The 19,452-nt window shown below is 49.2% G+C and overlaps 1 protein-coding gene across 7 annotated transcripts in view; it reads left to right on the plus strand.

Moving 5' to 3' along the window:
- GTF2IRD1 (GTF2I repeat domain containing 1) overlaps positions 1 to 19,452 on the plus strand; it is a 109,958-nt gene that overhangs the window by 11,480 nt on the left and 79,026 nt on the right. The window contains exon 1 of one of the 7 annotated variants that reach the window (XM_017649861.3): positions 3,386 to 3,495. The exons of the other annotated variants lie outside the window; for them this stretch is intronic. The gene's annotated coding sequence lies outside the window, so the exon portion shown is untranslated. Of the gene's footprint in view, positions 1 to 3,385; positions 3,496 to 19,452 lie in introns of those variants that run through there. 7 annotated transcript variants of the gene reach the window in all.

Consider the following 19,452-nt stretch of genomic DNA (forward strand, 5'->3'; position numbering starts at 1 on the left):
ATTCTCTTCTGGCCTGTAAGGTTTCTGTTGAGAAGTCTGATGATAGCCTGATGGGTTTTCCTTTGTAGGTGATCTTTTTTCTCTCTCTGGCTGCCTTTAATACTCTGTCCTTGTCCTTGATCTTTGCCATTTTAATTATTATGTGTCTTGGTGTTGTCTTCTTTGGGTCCCGTCTCTCAGGAGTTCTGTGTGCCTCCGTAGTCTGAGCAACTATTTCCTCCCCCAGTTTGGGGAAGTTCTCAGCAATTATTTCTTCAAAGACACTTTCTATCCCTTTTTTCTCTCTTCTTCCTCTGGTACCCCTATAATGTGGATATTGTTCCTTTTGGATTGGTCACACAGTTCTCTTAATATTGTTTCATTCCTGGAGATCCATTTATCTCTCTCTGTGTCAGCTTCTATGCGTTCCTGTTCTCTGGTTTCTATTCCATCAATGGCCTCTTGCATCTTATCCATTCTGTTTATAAATCCTTCCAGAGTTTGTTTCACTTCTGTAATCTCCCTCCGGACGTCTGTACTCTCCCTCCTGACTTCATCCCTTAGCTCTTGCATATTTCTCTGCACCTCTGTCAGCGTGTTTATGATTTTTATTTTGACTTCTCTTTCAGGGAGACTGGTTAGGTCTGCCTCTGCAGATCCTTTCCCAGGTACTGTTTGAACTATCTTGGACTGGACTAAATTTTTTTGCCTTTTCATGGTGATAGCATGGCTGTAGGCAGGTTGCGGGTGTGTCAGCTGGGAAAAGAAAGTCCTTTCCTGCTTGCTGGATGCCTTGCCCTTCTCCGCTGCCTGTGATGGTTACCTGCACTCCTGAAGCAGCCACCGGGTTAGTCCCATAAGCTGCTGTGGGCGGGGTCTCCGTCAGAGCAGCACAGAGCCCTGTGGGGAGTGGCAGGCACGCCAGGTGCGCTCCTCTGTGCTAGCAGCACCCCTGCCAGGCAGCTGTATGGCAGCAGCGGCCTTTGAGTCTGGCCCAGGCGGCTGTGCGTTGGGCTGGGATTCCAGTAGGCTGCTGGGAGTGTGCCTGTTCCCTCTGGCTCTGCAGCAAGTGTGCGCGGGGCTCTCCTGTGCGGGCCTCTACCGGGCTCCTCTGGCTTCACTGCCGCCGGGGCACACCAGCCGCACCCGGGCTGTTTGGTTGCGCCACTGCAGGCTCGCACAAGCCTCTCCTGGTCCCATCTGGCGCTGCTGGCACACGGATCTGTTCCCAGTCCCTTCCGGCGCTGCTGTCCGTGGCACACACTGCCACTCTCCACTGCTGGGCTGGTGTGTCGGGGTCCACGCCAGTTGGAGGAATGACTGGCAGGCTGCTTAGTGCTGTGAGGGGCTTCAGAGCTGCGCTACCTCCCTGGGGTTTAGGGCGCCTAAGTTTCCCCGAGATTCCCAGCTCCTGGCTATGTGTGCCGCGACAACTTCGTCCAGCTATGGGGTCCCTGTCTCTTTAAGACTTGCAGAAAGTACTTGCTTTTCTTTTGTCTCGGGCGCCGGTTGGGGGGAACCTGCCCACAGGTTTTGCTTTTCCCATGCACTTTGTGTCTGCGTTCCGGGTGCAGATTTCTAGAGCTGGTTGTTTAGCAGTCCTGGGCTTTCACTCCCTCCCTGTTCCCACTCCTTTCTTCCTGCCGGGTTCTGGGGTTGGGGAGGGTTCGGGTCCCGCCTGGCCGTGGCTTGTATCTTACCCCCTTCATGTGATGTTGAGTTCTCACAGATGTAGATGTATCCTGGCTGTTGTACTGCATCCACTGGTGTCTCTTTTAGGAATAGTTGTATTTATTGTATTTTCATAAATATATATGTTTTGGGGAGGAGATTTCCTCTGAACTACTCACGCCACCATCTTCCCATGATCTGAAGAGAAATATCTATAGTGGCTTTATTTGTGATTGTCCAAAATGGGAATTTGTGCCCTAACTCCTCCTCTCAATTTGGACCATGGGTGTAAGGGCTGGAGGGAATTTAGCCACCTTGTGACCATGAGGCATAGCATGAAGGCAAAATCCAATATGCTAAATGTCCAACCATGGCATGGATAAACAAATGTACATCCATTCCATGGAATATTAGTCAACAATGAAAATGAACAAACCCAGTATAGAAACAATATGGATGAATCACAAAAACAGTAAGCTGAGTGAAAGGTGGCAGACCCAGAAGGCTACATCCTATACAATTACATTTATATGACATTTTGGAAAATGTACAACTAGGGACAGAAGTAGATAGGAGGTTGCGTAGGACAGGTGGGTGGGTTGATGATGGGTATGGGGTATCTGGGGTGTTGATGGATTTGTGTCTTGATGGTAGTGCTAGTTATGTGGGTTTGCATTTGTAAAAACTCATGGAGCTATATACACCAAAGAGAGTGAATTTTACTAGGTGTGTATTATGCCTGTTTTGAAAACTCAGCCTGAACTTGGAACCAGCCTTTCCAAATTGACCCCACCTAGGGTTAACCATTCCATTTGTTCTGTTTGGTGCCACTTTCCCTTTTACATGTCACCACTGAGTTTGGGTCTGTCTTCCAGGATGGCTAATGTGACATGCTGGGCGGGGGGGCAGATCTTCAGTGCCCCCTCCTGCCACCTTCCTCAGGCATCCTTCTCCCCCTGCCCCCGTTACTGAGCCTCCCAGATGGGGTATGCCATGTGCTTTTGAGCCATGAACTGTTAGAGCTGGAAGGGACCTCAGAATATGTTGGCCTCCTTTCCTCCAATGGAGAAACTGAGGCCTAGGACTAGGAAGACACATGATGAGAATCAAGATCCCAAACCACATCTCGTGACACTTGGGCCAGGACTGCTTGCCCTCCTGCAGGGGCCCCTGTGCCTCCCTTGCCTGCCCGTCCCAGGAGGCTGGGCAGGTGCTTCAAGGCCAACCAGCTGGCCGGAAGCTTTGGAGCAGACAGTGGCTGATGGGGAGGTGGGGAAGTGAGAGTGGCCAGGGCCTCTGACACAACCCAAAGGAGGAAGGAAAGAGTCTGCTAAGGGACAGGTGTCTGCAGATTCTCCCTGGAGGCAGGATGTGGCAGGTGGTTGATTTTGATGGGTGTGGAATGACTGAAGGCCCCCGGGGACAGGCAGGAGAGGGCACCAGTTTCTACCATCGGAGTCCATCCATGATGGCACCTCAGGTTAAGCTTGAACTTCATTACGAATCCAGGTAAATCCCAACAGACGCAGTCCTCAGGGTGGGGCTGACAACGTGGAAGAACCTGAGAGACCCCTGGAGACCCTGGGAGGGGGCAGATGGGATGTCTTGGGGGGCGGCACTCCTGGGAGGGATGGACCCAGGCTCAGTGATGCAGGCCCCAGTTTATCAGGGTGTTAATGCTGAGTCATTGCCAGTGAGCTGTGTCCACTCTGCTGCCAGGGCTCTACACACTTCTGTGAGGATGGACATCAGGGGAGGGCATGCATGGTGGCACCTCAGGTCCTTGGAGCCAGTTCAGAGCTGTGTCAGCCCCATGAGGAAGATTCTCTGAAGGCCTAGAGCCCAGTGAGTAGGGGCCCTGGGGTGCCAGGGGCAGGGCCTGGGACCCATCTCCACTGATCTGTACCTCAGCAGGGACAGAACTTGGGGGGAGGAGTGACTCTCTCAAACCAGGCTTCAGCTGGGATTCCTGTTGGGCCATGAAACCAATTTCTGCTTGATCCTGTTTTCTGGCTCTCTGCAGACACAACGGGGCTACCCAGAACCTGGGGTCGGCATGGAGGGCTGGAGACAGGAATTCTCCCCGGCTGTCTCCATAACCTGCCCCAGCATCCCAGAGGGCTCTTGATCCTAGTAGCACAGGACCCTTCCCTGGGCTGAGTTTAGGCTCAGAAAATGAGATCTCAGGGTAGCACAGGACCCTTCCCTGGGCTGAGTTTAGGCTCAGAAAATGAGATCTCAGGGTCCCTTCTGGAGTCCCCTCCAGAAAGCCCACCTGTGTCCTCAGACAGGGGGCCCAGCCCCTGTCCTGAAGCCCCTTGCCAGCTGGGAGGAGTCAGAGAAGACAGTTTGTGAGCATTTACGTGCCAGTCTGCATTCAGTCCTGGGCTGTGAGCCTTGCCATGGGGACTGCTAGGGAAGTTGTAGGGGTGTTGGGCACATGTTTGCTTGCTTTGAAGCTTGCCCCTGATTCTTTCAGGCTGTGTGATCTTGGGCAAGTTACTCAGCCTTTCTGAGCATCTGTAATCTCATCTGTCAAATGGGGACAGCACAATTGTGCTTACAGGACACTAACCACATAGCACTGCGTATCACATGTGGCTGCTGCTGCTGTTGATGGCCATGATGTGACTGAGGCTTTGGGGGGAAAGGTGGTCAGCTAGGCCCAAGGCCGAGGTAGGGTTTGGATGGAAAGGCTCCTCTGTGGCTTGGCTCTCACCTCCCACCACTGCTCTGTGCGGGAGGAAGGTGCAGGGTGCTGTCAGTATCTGCATCTTGATTAGAGACAGAGACTGAGGCCCAGGGAGGGGAAGCGGACTGCCCATCATCACACAGCCGGCTAGACCCACATGTCCCAGGGGCTGTTCCCTTCATGAGTCGTTGGACCCGGGGGTTGGGGGATGGGATGGCGTGGTGTGACCTGGGGTGGGCTCCCCTAGGTCCTCCCTGTCCTGGGGTTGGGAGGGAAGGGATGTGGAATCACACCACCTGGACAGAGCTTCAGGCAAGCCCCAGGTTGCTTCGGGTAGATAGAGGTAACCAGGCTCTCCTTGCCCAAGTGAGGTATGGGTGGGAGTAACGAGTGTGAGCCCGCATACAAGCTCACGTGCACACAGTAGGGCAGGGGCAGGGACCAGAGCGTGACTGTGGGCACAGAGTCCCAGCTCCCTCAGGGTCCGTGTGTAATTGTGGGCAGGTCACCTATTCACTGGGCCTCAGGTATCCACATAGGAGGATGATGTCTCTGTTCTGTACTGCCTCCCAGGGTGCTGGGGTTTGGGACGGGATAGTGTCTGGAAGCTGTGTCAAGGAGAGGGGCAGTCAGTGTTCCTGTGTGTGCATGCCTGTGAGTGCCCAGCCATAAAATGCATGTCATCCCCTGGGGATAATATGTGTCATTAACGTGAATCTTCCCCGTTTGGTGGTATTCCTTGCCTGGAGCACACAATAGGTGTACAGTCAGTACAACTCTGAGAAGAATGAAGGCCTGGGCGCTGTCGGGCATTAGCTGTGATGTGTGTGTGAGGGGCAAGGACAATGGGAAGCAGCAGGTGTGGTTGACAGACATCCAGTGCGTGGACATCTGAATGGAGATAGCCTATAACCTGTGGTTTCGCACCCCCTTTCTGGCAGCGCTGGGGCAGGGACTGGGCCTGATTGACCCCAGCTCAGGGCCTGGGTCATAGCAGATGCAGCGAAAACACTTGAGCAATTAGTTGGTGTCCCATAGCATCTGACAGATGGGTCTGAGGCCCAGGGGAGGCCCTGGAATGAGAAGTGTGGGGGCAAAGGGCCTGGAGGCGGGGGGTGTTGGGATGTAAAGGAGTGGGAATGAGAGGTGGGAGGTGGAGTGGGCAGGGCAGGTTTGGAGTCAGGTGCCCGGGGAGGGGTTGGGTGGTCCTTCCATCTGGGGCTGATGGTCAAAAGGCCCTTGGAGAACTTCTAACCCAAGTTCTCAATTGACAGATGGGGAGACTCTGGCCCAGATCGGGGCAGTGCCCAATCTGCACTTTGGAGTGGTAAAGGGGTTAGAAGCCAGGTGTCCTGGGACCTCTGCAGCCCACCCCTAGCAGCTCTGAGGTTGGGGTCCTGGGTTGAGTAGAAGCCAGTGACAGGAGGCAGGAGGGAGACAGCCAGCTTGGGAGGCCAGGCTGCCAGCTGGGGCCTGAGCCCATGAGCCAGCACCGTGGGATTAGATCACCCACAAGTGATTAGCTTTTTTCCGCTCAGCCTTTTCCCGACAAGAAAGGACCTGATGCTCCTCATCTATGTTGCTCATCCTTCTGAGAAGGCCTGTTTATGTCTGACAAGGGGGCCCTCAGGAGACACGATCGCCCCAGGGGTTGGCACCACCCCAGTGCTGTCTTCTCCCCACCAACTTCTGTCACCCAGCCACCAGGCACTGCAGCTGCTTCAGACCAATACGTATTTGCACACTATGCCCATGAGCTTCCCGGACCAGCCAGAGCTGGGGGTGGGGCACCAGTTCCCCTGAATCCTAGCTGAGGGCCAGGCCTGCCTTTCCCACCCAGGGCCCCCAAACCTGGGGCACAGAAATGTCATTGTGCTGCCAGTCCGGAGACCTGTGTGAGTTGCCCCAGAGTCTACGAGACGTGGTGATGTCAGGGCAGGACCACCGCTCAGCAGGTGACACTAGTGCCAGGCAGTCGGCATCATCATTACTGTGTTTCCTTAACCCATCGATGGCCTCCAGGCCTGTGCCAGACACTTCTCACATGTTAGCACGCGGTGCTCATAATGTGGATGGCTGCAGAATTGATGGCGCCATTTTGTTCATGGGGAAACTGAGGCAGGGAGCGTTTGCCTTCATGTAAGTCACAGGCTGGAAATAGTTGGGCGGGGACTTGAGGCCAGCCTGGGGGTGACTCCAGCCCAGCCGTTTCCCCCTCCTCATGCCAATGGGGCAGGCAGGGCTGCAGGGGCTCCAGCCTGCCAGGTAGGGCATGGTAGGGTTGGAAGTGCTGGCCGAGGCCTTGGATGCATCACTTCCCACCTCCCCGGCTCTCAGACTTCCAGCTCCTGTTAGCTATTGATTCATGCACCCGGCAAGGGTGTATGGAGTGCGTGCCATGGTTCTGGGGGACAGCATGAGTGAAATACAGCCCCTGCCCCCACATGCCCATATGAGACCCCCTTCCCGCCACCTCCCTGGGCTGGCCTCTGGGTCCCCTCTGCCATCATCCATGCACAGAATGAATGGCCTACAAGGGGACCTTTCCTTGCCCTAGATTGGAGGAGGACCTGGGCGTGAGGACTCTCATCCCAGTGTTGGGGCCTGTGTGCTGAACTCAGAAGCTTTGGGGTCTATCTGGAGGGACTGGGAGATCCTGCCTCCCATCCGGACACTGTGTGTATTTCCATCCAACCTATTTTTAGGGTTTTCTCACCCTAAAGAATGAAACCTGTGAGGCATCTCCATTCTTTAGGCCTCTGCCGGGCTACCCTGCCCATCTGGTTGGCCACCCCAGTCTTCATGCTCCTCTCGGGTCCTTGACCAGCCCCCTGCCCTCCGGCTCCCACCCCCCCACAGTCCCACCCTTCTCCCCTCCCCTGGCTCTCTGACTTGCCCTCATCCTGGGTCTCCCTGTGATTTCTCCCACCACACTCTCCATCTGGGGCCTTTGCCGCTCTGTATCTCTTAGATCTTGTTCCTTTTGCCCACAGCCTCCCACCAGGTCCCAACCCCTGATCACCCACAGGTTGCAGGTGGCGCCCCTGACCCCAGACTCAGCCTCTCTGCCCCCCCTTTTCTGGCCTCCCTGCTCTGTTCCCTGCTGGGCTGGGGGCACTGTCATCCCCCTCTTCAGAATCAGAAACCTGTGTGTCACTCCAGGCACCCCCTTCCGGGTCCCCTGCACCCCCTTGGTCCCAAAGCGCTGCCCTTCTCAATAGTCAGATTCAGCCTCTCCATCTCCCTGCTGCCGATGCCCTCAGACCTGGTCCTTGCTGGCCGGGCCCATTGCAGGAGCTTGGTGACTCCCAGTTCCCCTGCTTCGGTCCTGCCTCAGTGGTTCACCTGCCACTTCCTGCCAGAATCTCCTACACTGACCACATCTTGCCCCTGCTCCAAACCTTTCCATGGTCCTGACCTCTAAATGATGACAATTTTGAGGTCCTTCTCCTGGCGCCTGCAGCTGAGCCAGTTTCTTGGCCCATCACTTCCTGTGTTGACTGGGACATTCCAGCCTTGCAGAGCTAGCCCCGCCCCACCCACCACCACCCGACCTGCAACATGTGGGTGGCCACGGCTGGTGGTTGGGTTTCCTGGGAAGGCAGTATTTGGCTCCCCTTCAAACACTCCTGCAGTATTTGCTTAGTATTTATTTCTAGGGAGGTGGGCACTGCTGGGGGCAGGGCCGCTGTCCCCTGTGTAGGTAGGCAGTGCCTAGGCATTTTCTCTGGCTTTGCTGTCCTGTGACATGATGCTCAGCTCAAGTGTTGCCTCCTCCAAGAAGCCTCCTTGACTTCACCACCCACCATCCTGTGCTTCTTGCGTGCCACTTATTTTTAGTGGAAGTATAATTTACTAACAGTAAAATGCATAAATCTTAAGTGTCTAGCATGAGTTTTTACCTGTGTATGCACCCATGTAACCACTACTCAGTTCAAGATACATTGCCGTATGTTTTAATCTTTTTTTTTCCCTAGTCTATTATATTGTCCTATCTCCTTAGCCTGAGACACTTCCAAGGGCAGGAGCACCTGCTGTTGATCCCCATGCTACGTAGAAAGAAGTGTTATGATGCAGGTGTGCATGCCTGGCGGCCACATCCCCACATACACAACTGTGTGTGTGTTGGCAGGGGGTGGCAGGGGTTGTGGCCATGGGAATTTGTGTTTGAGTCTGGCTAAGAGCACTGCTCCAAGGCCCCTCCTTCAGTGGGGAGAAGAGTTGGTCCCCTTCCCCAGCCAAGGGCCTCTGCAGGGAGCAGTAGCCCCACCCGGAGAGGCCCCTGCCAGCTCGCAGCCTGGAGATTAGTCTCCAAGGCCGGCACGCCAGTTGCCATAGGCACACAGGCCGAGTCAGGATTGCAGTCTCTCATCCTGGTCACGCAGGCGGCTGCTGCCCCGGCCCGCCCGTCAGGAGCCAGGAGCCAGGAGCCAGGCTTTAAATAACAGGCTGGAAACCTGATCCCAGGGTGGAGAGCTGTCTGCCCACCAGAGCCCAGCCACCTCTCCTGGTGAGTCGGGCATGGGGGTAACTTGGACACCTCATACAACCAACAGCACCCTCCTATCTCTGGAGTGGCAGAGAAATGAGCAAACCTGAGTTTGAGGGTTACTTTTTAGAGCTCAGAGCCTAGGCATGGCCTAACCTAGTCCTAGGGAGCCAGCCCCCTTGGTGAGCCCCTTTTCCACCTGAGAGGGAGCAAGCCTTGCCTTCCAGAATCCTGAACTAAGCAGAGACAGGGCTTCCCATGGCCAGGCCGCAGATCTGCCCCTTCCCCCAGCTCCACCTCCAAGGAGAAAGCAGGAGGCCTCCCTCATTTTCCAGGAAAGCAGCATGCAGCATGTGCTTCCCTGGGTCTGCCCTTTGCCCAACAGGGGCCTGCTTTCCTGTCCTGGGGGTGGGGCGCTGTCTAGGTTAGGTTTGTTGTTTTTTTTTTGTATCATTAATCTACAATTACATGAAGAACATTATGTTTACTAGGCTGCCCCATTCAAGTCCCCCCCACATACCCCTTCACAGTCACTGTCCATCTGCATAGTAAGATGCTGTAAAATCACTACTTGTCTTCTCTGTGTTGCACAGCCCTCCCCGTGCCCCCCACGCACTATACATGCTAATCGTAATGCCCCCTTACTTTTTCCCCACCCTTATCCCTCCCTTCCCACCCATCCTCCCCCAGTCCCTTTCCATTTGGTAACTGTTAGTCCATTCTTGGGTTCTGTGATTCTGCTGCTGTTTTGTTCCTTCAGTTTTCCTTTGTTCTTATACTCCACATATGAGTGAAATCATTTGGTACTTGTCTTTCTCCGCCTGGCTTATTTCACTGAGCATAATACTCTCTAGCTCCATCCATGTTGTTGTGAATGGTAGGATCTGTTTTTTTCTTATGGCTGAGTAATACTCTATTGTGTATATGTACCACATCTTCTTTATCCATTCATCTACTGATGGACATTTAGGTTGCTTCCATATCTTGGCTATTGTAAATAGTGCTGCGATAAACATAGGGGTGCATCCGTCTTTTTCAAACTGGAGTGCTGCATTCTTAGGGTAAATTCCTAGAAGTGGAATTCCTGGGTCAAATGGTATTTCTATTTTGAGCATTTTGAGGAACCTCCACATGCTTTCCACAGTGGTTGAACTAATTCACATTCCCACCAGCAGTGTAGGAGGGTTCCCCTTTCTCCACAGCCTCGCCAACATTTGTTGTAGTTTGTCTTTTCGATGATGGCGATCCTTACTGGTGTGAGGTGATATCTCATTGTGGTTTTAACTTGCATTTCTCTGATGATTAGCGATGTGGAGCATCTTTTCATGTGCCTGTTGGCCATCTGGATTTCTTCTTTAGAGAACTGTCTATTCAGCTCCTCTGCCCATTTTTTAATTGGATTACTTGCTTTTTGTTTGTTGAGGTTTGTAAGCTCTTTATATATTTTGGATGTCAATCTTTTATCGGATCTGTCATTTATGAATATATTCTCCCATACTGTAGGATACCTTTTTGTTCTATTGATGGTATCCTTTGCTGTACAGAAGCTTTTTAGCTTGATATAGTCCCACTTGTTCATTTTTGCCTTTGTTTCCCTTGCCCAGGGGGATATGTTCATGAAGAAGTCACTCATGTTTATGTCCATGAGATTTTTGCCTATGCTTTTTTCTAGGAGTTTTATGATTTCATGACTTACACTCAGGTCTTTGATCCATTTTGAATTTACTTTTGTGTATGGGGTTAGACAGTGATCCAGTTTCATTCTCTTACATGTAGCTGTCCAGTTTTGCCAGCACCATCTGTTGGAGAGACTGTCATTTCCCCATTGTATGTCCATGGCTCCTTTATCGTATATTAATTGGCCATATATGTTTGGGTTAATGTCTGGACTCTCTTTTCTGTTCCACTGGTCTGTGGCTCTGTTCTTGTGCCAGTACCAAATTGTCTTGATTACTGTGACTTTGTAGTAGAGCTTGAAGTTGGGGACCGAGATCCCCCCAACTTTATTCTTCCTTCTCAGGATTGCTGTGGCTATTGGGGGTCTTTGGCGGTTCCATATGAATTTTTGAACTATTTGTTCCAGTCCATTCAAGAATGCTGTTGGTAATTTGATAGGGATTGCATCGAATCTGTATATTGCTTTGGGCAGGATGGCCATTTTGACAATATTAATTCTTCCTAGCCAGGAGCATGGGATGAGTTTCCATTTGTTAGTGTCCTCTTTAATTTCTCTTCAAAGTGTCTTATAGTTTTCAGGGTATAGGTCTTTCACTTCCTTGGTTAGGTTTATTCCTAGGTATTTTATTCTTTTTGATGCTATTTTGAATGGAATTGTTTTCCTGATTTCTCTTTCTGTTAGTTCATTGTTAGTATATAGGAAAGCCATAGATTGCTGTGTGTTAATTTTGTATCCTGCAACTTTGCTGAATTCCGATATTAGTTCTAGTAGTTTTGCAATGGAGTCTTTAGGGTTTTTTATGTACAATATTATGTCATCTGCAAATAGTGACAGTTTAACTTCCTCTTTACCAATCTGGATTCCTTGTATTTCTTTGTTTTGTCTGATTGCCGTGGCTAGGACCTCCAGTACTATGTTGAATAACAGTAGGGAGAGTGGGTATCCCTGTCTTGTTCCTGATCTCAGAGGAAAAGCTTTCAGCCTCTCGCTGTTCAGTATGATGTTAGCTGTGGGTTTATCATATATGGCCTTTATTATGTTGAGGTATTTGCCCTCTATGCCCATTTTGTTGATGAGAGTTTTTATCATGACTGGATGTTGAATTTTGTCGAATGCTTTTTCAGCATCTCTGGAGATGATCATGTGGTTTTTGTCCTTTTTGTTGATGTGGTTGATGATGTTGATGGATTTTCGAATGTTGTACCATCCTTGCATCCCTGGGATGAATCCCTCTTGCGCATGGTGTATGATCCTCTTGATGTATTTTTGAATTCGGTTTGCTAATATTTTGTTGAGTATTTTTGCATCTACATTCATCAGGGATAGTGGTCTGTAGTTTTCTTTTTTGGTGGGGTCTTTGCCTGGTTTTGGTACTAGGGTGATGTTGACTTCATAGAATGAGTTTGGGAGTATTCCCTCCTCTTCCGTTTTTTGGAAAACTTTAAGGAGAATGGGTATTATGTCTTCTCTGTATGTCTGATAAAATTCTGAGGTAAATCCATCTGGCCTGGGGGTTTTGTTCTTGGGTAGTTTTTTGATTACTGATTCAATTTCATTGCTGGTAATTGGTTTATTTAGATTTTCTGTGTCTTTCTGGGTCAGTCTTGGAAGGTTGTATTTTTCTAGAAAGTTGTCCATTTCTCTTAGGTTTTCCAGCTTGTTAGCATATAGGTCTTCATAGTATTCTCTAATAATTCTTTGTATTTCTGTGGGGTCCGTCGTGATTTTTCCTTCTCGTTTCTGATTCTGTTGATGTGTGTTGACTCTCTTTTTCTCTTAATTAGTCTGGCTAGAGGCTTATTTATTTTGTTTATTTTCTTGAAGAAGCAGCTCTTGATTTCATTGATTTTTTTGCTTTATTCTTCTCAGTTTTATTTATTTCTTCTCTAATCTTAATTATGTCCCTTCGTCTGCTGACCTTAGGCCTCATTTGTTCTTGTTTTTCCAATTTTGATAATTGTGACATTAGACTATTCATTTGGGGTTGTTCTTCCTTCTTTACATATGCCTGGATTGCTATATACTTTCCTCTTAAGACTGCTTTTGCAGTGTCCCACAGAAGTTGGGGCTTTGTGTTGTTGTTGTTGTCATTTGTTTCCATATATTGCTGGATCTCCATTTTAATTTGGTCATTGATCCATCGATTATTTAGGAGCATGTTGTTAAGCCTCCATGTGTTTGTGAGCCTTTTTGCTTTCTTTGTACAATTTATTTCTAGTTTCATACCTTTGTGGTCTGAAAAATTGGTTGGTAGGATTTCAATCTTTTGGAATTTACTGCAGCTCTTTTTGTGGCCTATTATATGGTCTATTCTGGAGAATGTTCCATGTGCACTTGAGAAGAATGTGTATCCTATTGCTTTTGGATGTAGAGTTCTGTAGATGTCTATTAGGTCCGTCTGTTCTAGTGTATTGTTCAGTGTCTCTGTGTGTCCTTACTTATTTTCTGTCCGGTGGATCTGTCCTTTGGAGTGAGTGGTGTGTTGAAGTTTCCTAGAATGAATGCATTGCATTCTATTTCCTCCTGTAGTTCTGTTAGTATTTGTTTCAGGTATGTTGGTGCTCCTGTATTGGGTGCATATATATTTAGAATGGTTATATCCTCTTGTCGGACTGAGCCATTTATCATTATGTAATGTCCTTCTTTATCTCTTGTTACTTTCTTTATTTTGAAGCCTATTTTGTCTGATACTAGTATTGCAACACCTGCTTTTTTCTCTCTGTTGTTTGCATGAAATATCTTTTTCCATCCCTTGACTTTTAATCTGTGCATGTCTTTGGGTTTGAGGTGAGTCTCTTGTAAGTAGCGCATAGATGGGTCTTGCTTTTTTATCCATTCTATTACTCTGTGTCTTTTGATTGGTGCATTCAGTCCATTTACATTGAGGGTGATTATTGAAAGATATGTACTTATTGCCATTGCAGGCTTTAGATTCGTGGTTACCAAAGGTTCAAGGTTAGCTTATTTACTACCTTACTGTCTAACTTAACTCACTTATTGAGCTATTATAAACACAGTCTGATGATTATTTCTTTCCCTTCTTATTCCTCCTCCTCCATTCTTCCTATGTTGGGCATTTTGTTCTGTGCTCTTTTTAGGGGTGCTCCCATCTAGAGCAGTCCCTCTAAAATACCCTGTAGAGGTGGTGTGTGGGAGGCAAATTCCCTCAACTTTTGCTTGTCTGGGAATTGTTTAATTCCTCCCTCATATTTAAATGATAATCATGCTGGATATAGTATCCTTGGTTCAAGGCCCTTCTGTTTCATTGCATTAAATATATCATGCCATTCTCTTCTGGCCTGTAAGGTTTCTGTTGAGAAGTCTGATGTTAGCCTGATGGGTTTTCCTTTGTAGGTGACCTTTTTTCTCTCTGGCTGCCTTTAAAACTCTGTCCTTGTCCTTGATCTTTGCCATTTTAATTGTTATGTGTCTTGGTGTTGTCCTCTTTGGGTCCCTTCTGTTGGGAGTTCTGGGTGCTTCTGTAGTCTGAGCAACTATTTCCTCTCCCAGTTTGGGGAAGTTTTCAGCAATTACTTCTTCAAAGACACTGTCTATTCCTTTTTCTCTCTCTTCTTCTTCTGGTACCACTATAATGCAGATATTGTTCCTTTTGGATTGGTCATACAGTTCTTCTAATATTGTTTCATTCCTGGAGATCCATTTATCTCTCTCTGTGTCAGCTTCTATGCGTTCCTGTTCTCTGGTTTCTATTCCATCAATGGCCTCTTGCATCTTATCCATTCTTCGTATAAATCCTTCCAGAAATTGTTTCATTTCTGTAATCTCCCTCTGGATGGCATCCCTTAGCACCTGTATATTTCTCTGCAGCTCTGTCAGCAGGTTTATGATTTTCATTTTGAATTCTTTTTCAGGGAGACCAGTTAGGTCTGTCTCTGCAGATCCTCTCTCAGGGGTTGTCTGAAGTATTTTGGACAGGACTAAATTTTTTGCCTTTTCATGGTGATAGCGTGGCTGTAGGCAGGTTGCGGGTGTGTCAGCTGGGAGAAGAAAGTCCTTTCCTGCTTGCTGGATGCCTTGCCCTTCTCCGCTGCCTGTGTCGGTTACCCGCACTCCTGGAGCAGCCACCAGGTTAGTCCCCTAAGCTGCTGTGGGCGGGGTCTCCATCAGAGCAGCGTGGAGCCCTGTGGGGAGTGGCAGGCATGCCAGGTGCGCTTCTCTGTTACAGCAGCGCCCCTGCCGGGCAGCTGTGTACCAACAGCAGCCTTTGGGTCTGGCCCTTGGGCTGGGATTCCAGTCGGCTGCTGGGACCGTGCCTGCTCTGTCTGGCTCCACTGCAGGTGTGCGCGGGGCTCTCCCATGCGGGCCTCTACTGGGGTCCTCTGGCTCCACTGCCACTGGTGCGCAGGAGCCGCACCCGGGCTTTTCAGTCACTGCCAGTGCGGGCTCACACCAGCCTCTCCTGGTCCCCTCTGGCGCCGTTGGTGCACATGATCTGCTCCCAGTCCCTTCCGGCACCGCCTCCCCCTGCACGTGGTGCCACTCTCCCACTACTGGGTTGGTGTGTCGGGGTCCGCGCCAGTTGGAGGAACGACTGGCAGGCTGCTTAGTGCCGTGAGGGGCTTCAGAGCTGCGCTGCCTCCCTGGGGTTTAGGGCGCCTAAGGTTCCCCGGGATTCCCAGCTGCTGGCTAAGTGTGCCAGGACGACTTTGTCCAGCTATGGGGTCCCTGTCTCTTTAAGACTTGCAGAAAGCACTCGCTTTTCTTTTGTCTCAGGGGCACCGGTTGCGGGGACCTGCCCACAGGTTTTGCTTTTCCATTTCTCTAATATCCAGCACCCTGTCCACCTTGTGTCTGCGCTCTGGGTGCGGATTTCTAGAGCTGCTTGTTTAGCAGTCCTGGGCTTTCACTCCCTCCCCTATCTGACTCCTTTCTTCCCGCTGGGTTCTGGGGTGGGGGGGCGTTCGGATCCCACCTGGCCGCGGCTTGTATCTTACCCCCTTCGTGTGATGTTGAGTTCTCACAGATGTAGATGTATCCTGGCTGTTGTACTACATCCACTGGTGTCTCTTTTAGGAATAGTTGTATTTATTGTATTTTCGTAAATATATATGTTTTGGGGAGGAGATTTCCTCTGAACTACTCACGCTGCCATTTTCCCATGATCCTCAGGGTTGGTTATTTTTAATTGTTTTTTTTTTTTTAAGAATGAGGTTTCTTTTATTTCTTTCTAATTTGCAAAAGTGATACCTCCTGGTCTCAGATGATTTACCAAATACAGAAAAATCGAGGGAAGAAAAGTCATTCAGGAGACCAGCCCACTGAGGTCGAGCTTCCATCCCAGGGTTTTTACATGGGTCTGAGGTCTGTCATCTATACAGGGTTGGTTCCGTCCTCCAGGGGGCACTTGGATTGTCTGCCGCTTCCCTTTTTTGTGTGTGGTGTGTGTGTTTACAGATATATGACATGCTTCAGTGAAATGCCTTTGCACATAAATCTTTGGCTTTTGGACCATTTTCTCAGGATAAACTCATGGAAGTACTAGGTCACGGGGTGGCAACTTGGTTAAACTTCTTGAGATGCGTCAAGACAACATCCCTGTTGTTTGTTGCCTAACTGGGGATCCCAATACCTGACATCTTTTTAAAAGTTTTTATTGAGAAAGAAAGCTGTTTATTGTAAGTCAACAGCTCCATACATTTTTTGGAACCAAACACCCAGGTACCCACCTCATTCAATAACAGAACATTCCCAGTTCCCCAGAAGCCCTTTTCATGCCCCTTTCTAGTGACTATCCCACTACGCCCTGGCGTCGTGGTCATTCCCAACAGGACTACCCTTCTGACTTCTGACATCTGAGCACAGCCTGGGTTTGAACCATACATAAATGGCATCCTGCAGTGTAACCTTTAGAGCCTGGATTCTTTCATCCCATTTGAGAGATTCAGCCATGGTATTGCAGGTAGTTGTGATTTCTTCATATGTCTGATGTCTTTTTCAAAGGCCCAGGCACCAGGGAGAATGCAGTAGAAGTAAACACGTGGGCGCTACCCTGAAAACAGGAGATGCTGTCTGAATTATTGCCTGTTTTCAAAGAAATAAAGTTAGTTTCCTAAAGGACCAACTCTAGTGAAGAGGGAAGAATTTGCAGCTAGTGTAGCAGTGAAGCGCATTGGGGAGCATGCTGGGTTATGGGGCAACCCTGCAAGAGGTGTGCAGAGATCTGGGGTGTGGGTCTCCCTTTTGGGCCTTGGTTGCCCCAGATGCACATGGAGACAGTTGGATGAGGGCCCCATCCAGCTCTAAATGTATGATGTTGTATGTATAGAAGCACTAAGAGCTTACTTTCAAAAGTGGTTGAAGTTTGCTCTTTGATCTCTTCCAACTTGCCTCACTTTCTCACTTTCTACCTAAAGCAAATGTGAACTGTCCTTGACCTCTGTCCACATAACCTCCAGGCCAGGTGAGTTGTGGGAAGATCCTTGCAGATGATGCCCATCTATCCTTTTAAAAACATGCACAGACCCTAAGAGGTCTTGATAAGTGAGCCTCTTCTACCTGAAAACCTCCAGCGATGGGGAGTCCAGTGCCTATGAGGCTCCCTGTTCTTCCACTTGGGCACAGCCCTCCCGGTTGGGTAGTGTTGCCTTGCGTTGAACCAAAACCCGCATCCCTGAACCTTCTGCTGTGACATGCATGAACCCAGGACTTTGCGTGGGGTTTCAGGAGCCATTCCGGGAACCAGGGCCTGGGGTGATGGTGTGCATCACCGAGCCTCCTGTAATGGGTATCACTTGGTAATCCCTCAGTAGACAGTGGCTGCTGCCATTTCCTGTTGTTATTTTTTCATTGTGGTGAAATACCTATCATGTGAAGTTTATCACCTTAACCCTCTTTACGTGTCCAGTTCAGGAGTAAGTACATTCACACTGTTGTGCACCCCATCACCATAACTGTTTTAATCTTCCTGAAATGAAATTCTGGCCCCATTAAATGCCAACTCTCTACCTCCCCTTCTCCCCAGCTCTTGATGCCCACCGTTCTCCTTTCTGCCCCTGTGAGTGTGACTGGTTCAGGGACCTTATACAAGTATAGTTATACTCTGTTTCTCTCTTTGTAACTGGCTTATTTCACTCAGCATGATATCTTCAAGGTTCATCCATGTTGTAGCAAAGCTGGAGGCTTTCCTTCCTTTTTAAAGGCTGAATAACATTCCCTGTATGTGTGTGTGTAGGGGATATACCATATTTTCTTTGTCCATTAATCTGTCAGTGGACACTTGGGTTGCTCCCACTTTTGGCTATTGAAAATAATGCTTCTGTAAACATAATTTGAGACTATTGTTTCATTATTATCAACATTGCTGTAATATGGGTCTCAAACTTGGGATGGACCTGATATGCACCTCTTTCAATCCCTTATCCTGTGCTTGAATCTATCTAACCAGCAGCCTGCGGAGGCTTCTTCCAGCCCTGGCTTGCCAGGGGTGAGATGGGAGTCCCTACCACCTTCTGATACCTCTTGTCTGAGGGCCAGGAACTGGGGTGACTTGGGGTGGAGGAAAGAGGCTTCAGGAGTAGGATCATGGTGAGGGATGACCAGACATCCTCTGGGTCTCCATCCGATGCCTTGCTAGAAGAAAGCAGATGGCGGCTGCAGCAAGAGAAACTCAGGATTGATGCTTGGACAGACTTTCTTCAGTGGCAAGAATTAAGGGAAAACAGTATTTACCAGGAGAGTCTTGGAGAACTGGGGTCCGTAAGAGTAGATTCCATTTCAGTTAACATTAGCACAGTGAGGTGGGTCTGACAGGCCCCATTTTACAGATGAGGAGAGCAGAGTTCAGGGATATGAACAACACGTTCATTAGACTAGCTCTCTGTAAGGCAGGGATTTTCTCTCTTTGAATGGTGCCCAGCACCAGGGCTTTTAAAAGGTTATTGGATTGATTTTCATTTAATTCTTTCCCACCTTATTTCAGAAGTGATTTGAAAGACTTATAAAGAAACACAAACTATAATAAGGTGGAATAAACAAGGCAGTAAAACAAGAGTTGTGGCCTAAAATAAGAGCCAGAAGTGAATCTAAATTTGAAAATGCATACCTTGGAATCTGTTTCCATTAGGAATGTTTTCAGTCACAAATAACCTGATAAACAACAGCCTTAGGAAGTGAGAGGCTTGTTTTCTACTCTAAGGAGAAGTCTGGAGGTGGGCGGGTCTGCCCTGGGGCAGCTGCTCGGGATGTCAAAAAGGGGCCAGCGCCTCTGTTCCCTGGCTTTTCTGTCCTAGGCAGGGACTTTGGTCATCTTAGCCTAAAGAGGCTGCAGGCCGCCAGCAGCAGTCAGAAGGAATGGGGCAGCCAGCACCTGCTCTGTGGGCAGGAGAGAAGAGGATGGAATGGGGGCTGAGTGAGCCAGCTACAGTGCCTGCCACTGGATCCCAGGTTCTTGCTGTGGGTAGATCACCAAATGGGATGCATGCCCTCCAGCTGCCGACTGGAAAGGGAATCTTGGTCTGTTATAAAACAGACCAGGAGACAAAAACAAAAGGTGACTTTACAACTTGGAAAGGCTGACTTAACTAGCATCCTTTTTTTAATCTTTAAAAAAGTGTGATGTCCAGTGTGATGAGTTTTTACCTGTGAATACACCTGTATGTTCAGCTGTGAGGAAAAGAAACCTCTCCTCAAAGTAGCTTAAGCAATATGGGCTTTTATTATCTAAACCAAAGGTTGGAGGTAGCAGACCTGGGGTCATGAAGGGCCAGATTCTTCCATGAGTCAGGTCCACTCTGCTGACCTCCGCATGATGACTTCACCTCCTGGTCTGGCTCCTCTCGCTGTCCGCAGGTCGCTGTCACAGGTGGTGTGAAGGACATCCCTGGTTTCAGTTCCTTTTGAAGGTCAGGGACTCTTTCCTAGAAGCCCTCGGTTCTCAGTGGCCAGAGTTGAGTGACATGCTTCTTAAACTGACTCCAGGTAAGG

Source organism: Manis javanica, chromosome 10 (genome assembly GCF_040802235.1).
Source record: "Manis javanica isolate MJ-LG chromosome 10, MJ_LKY, whole genome shotgun sequence".
Taxonomy (NCBI): Eukaryota; Metazoa; Chordata; class Mammalia; order Pholidota; family Manidae; genus Manis; species Manis javanica.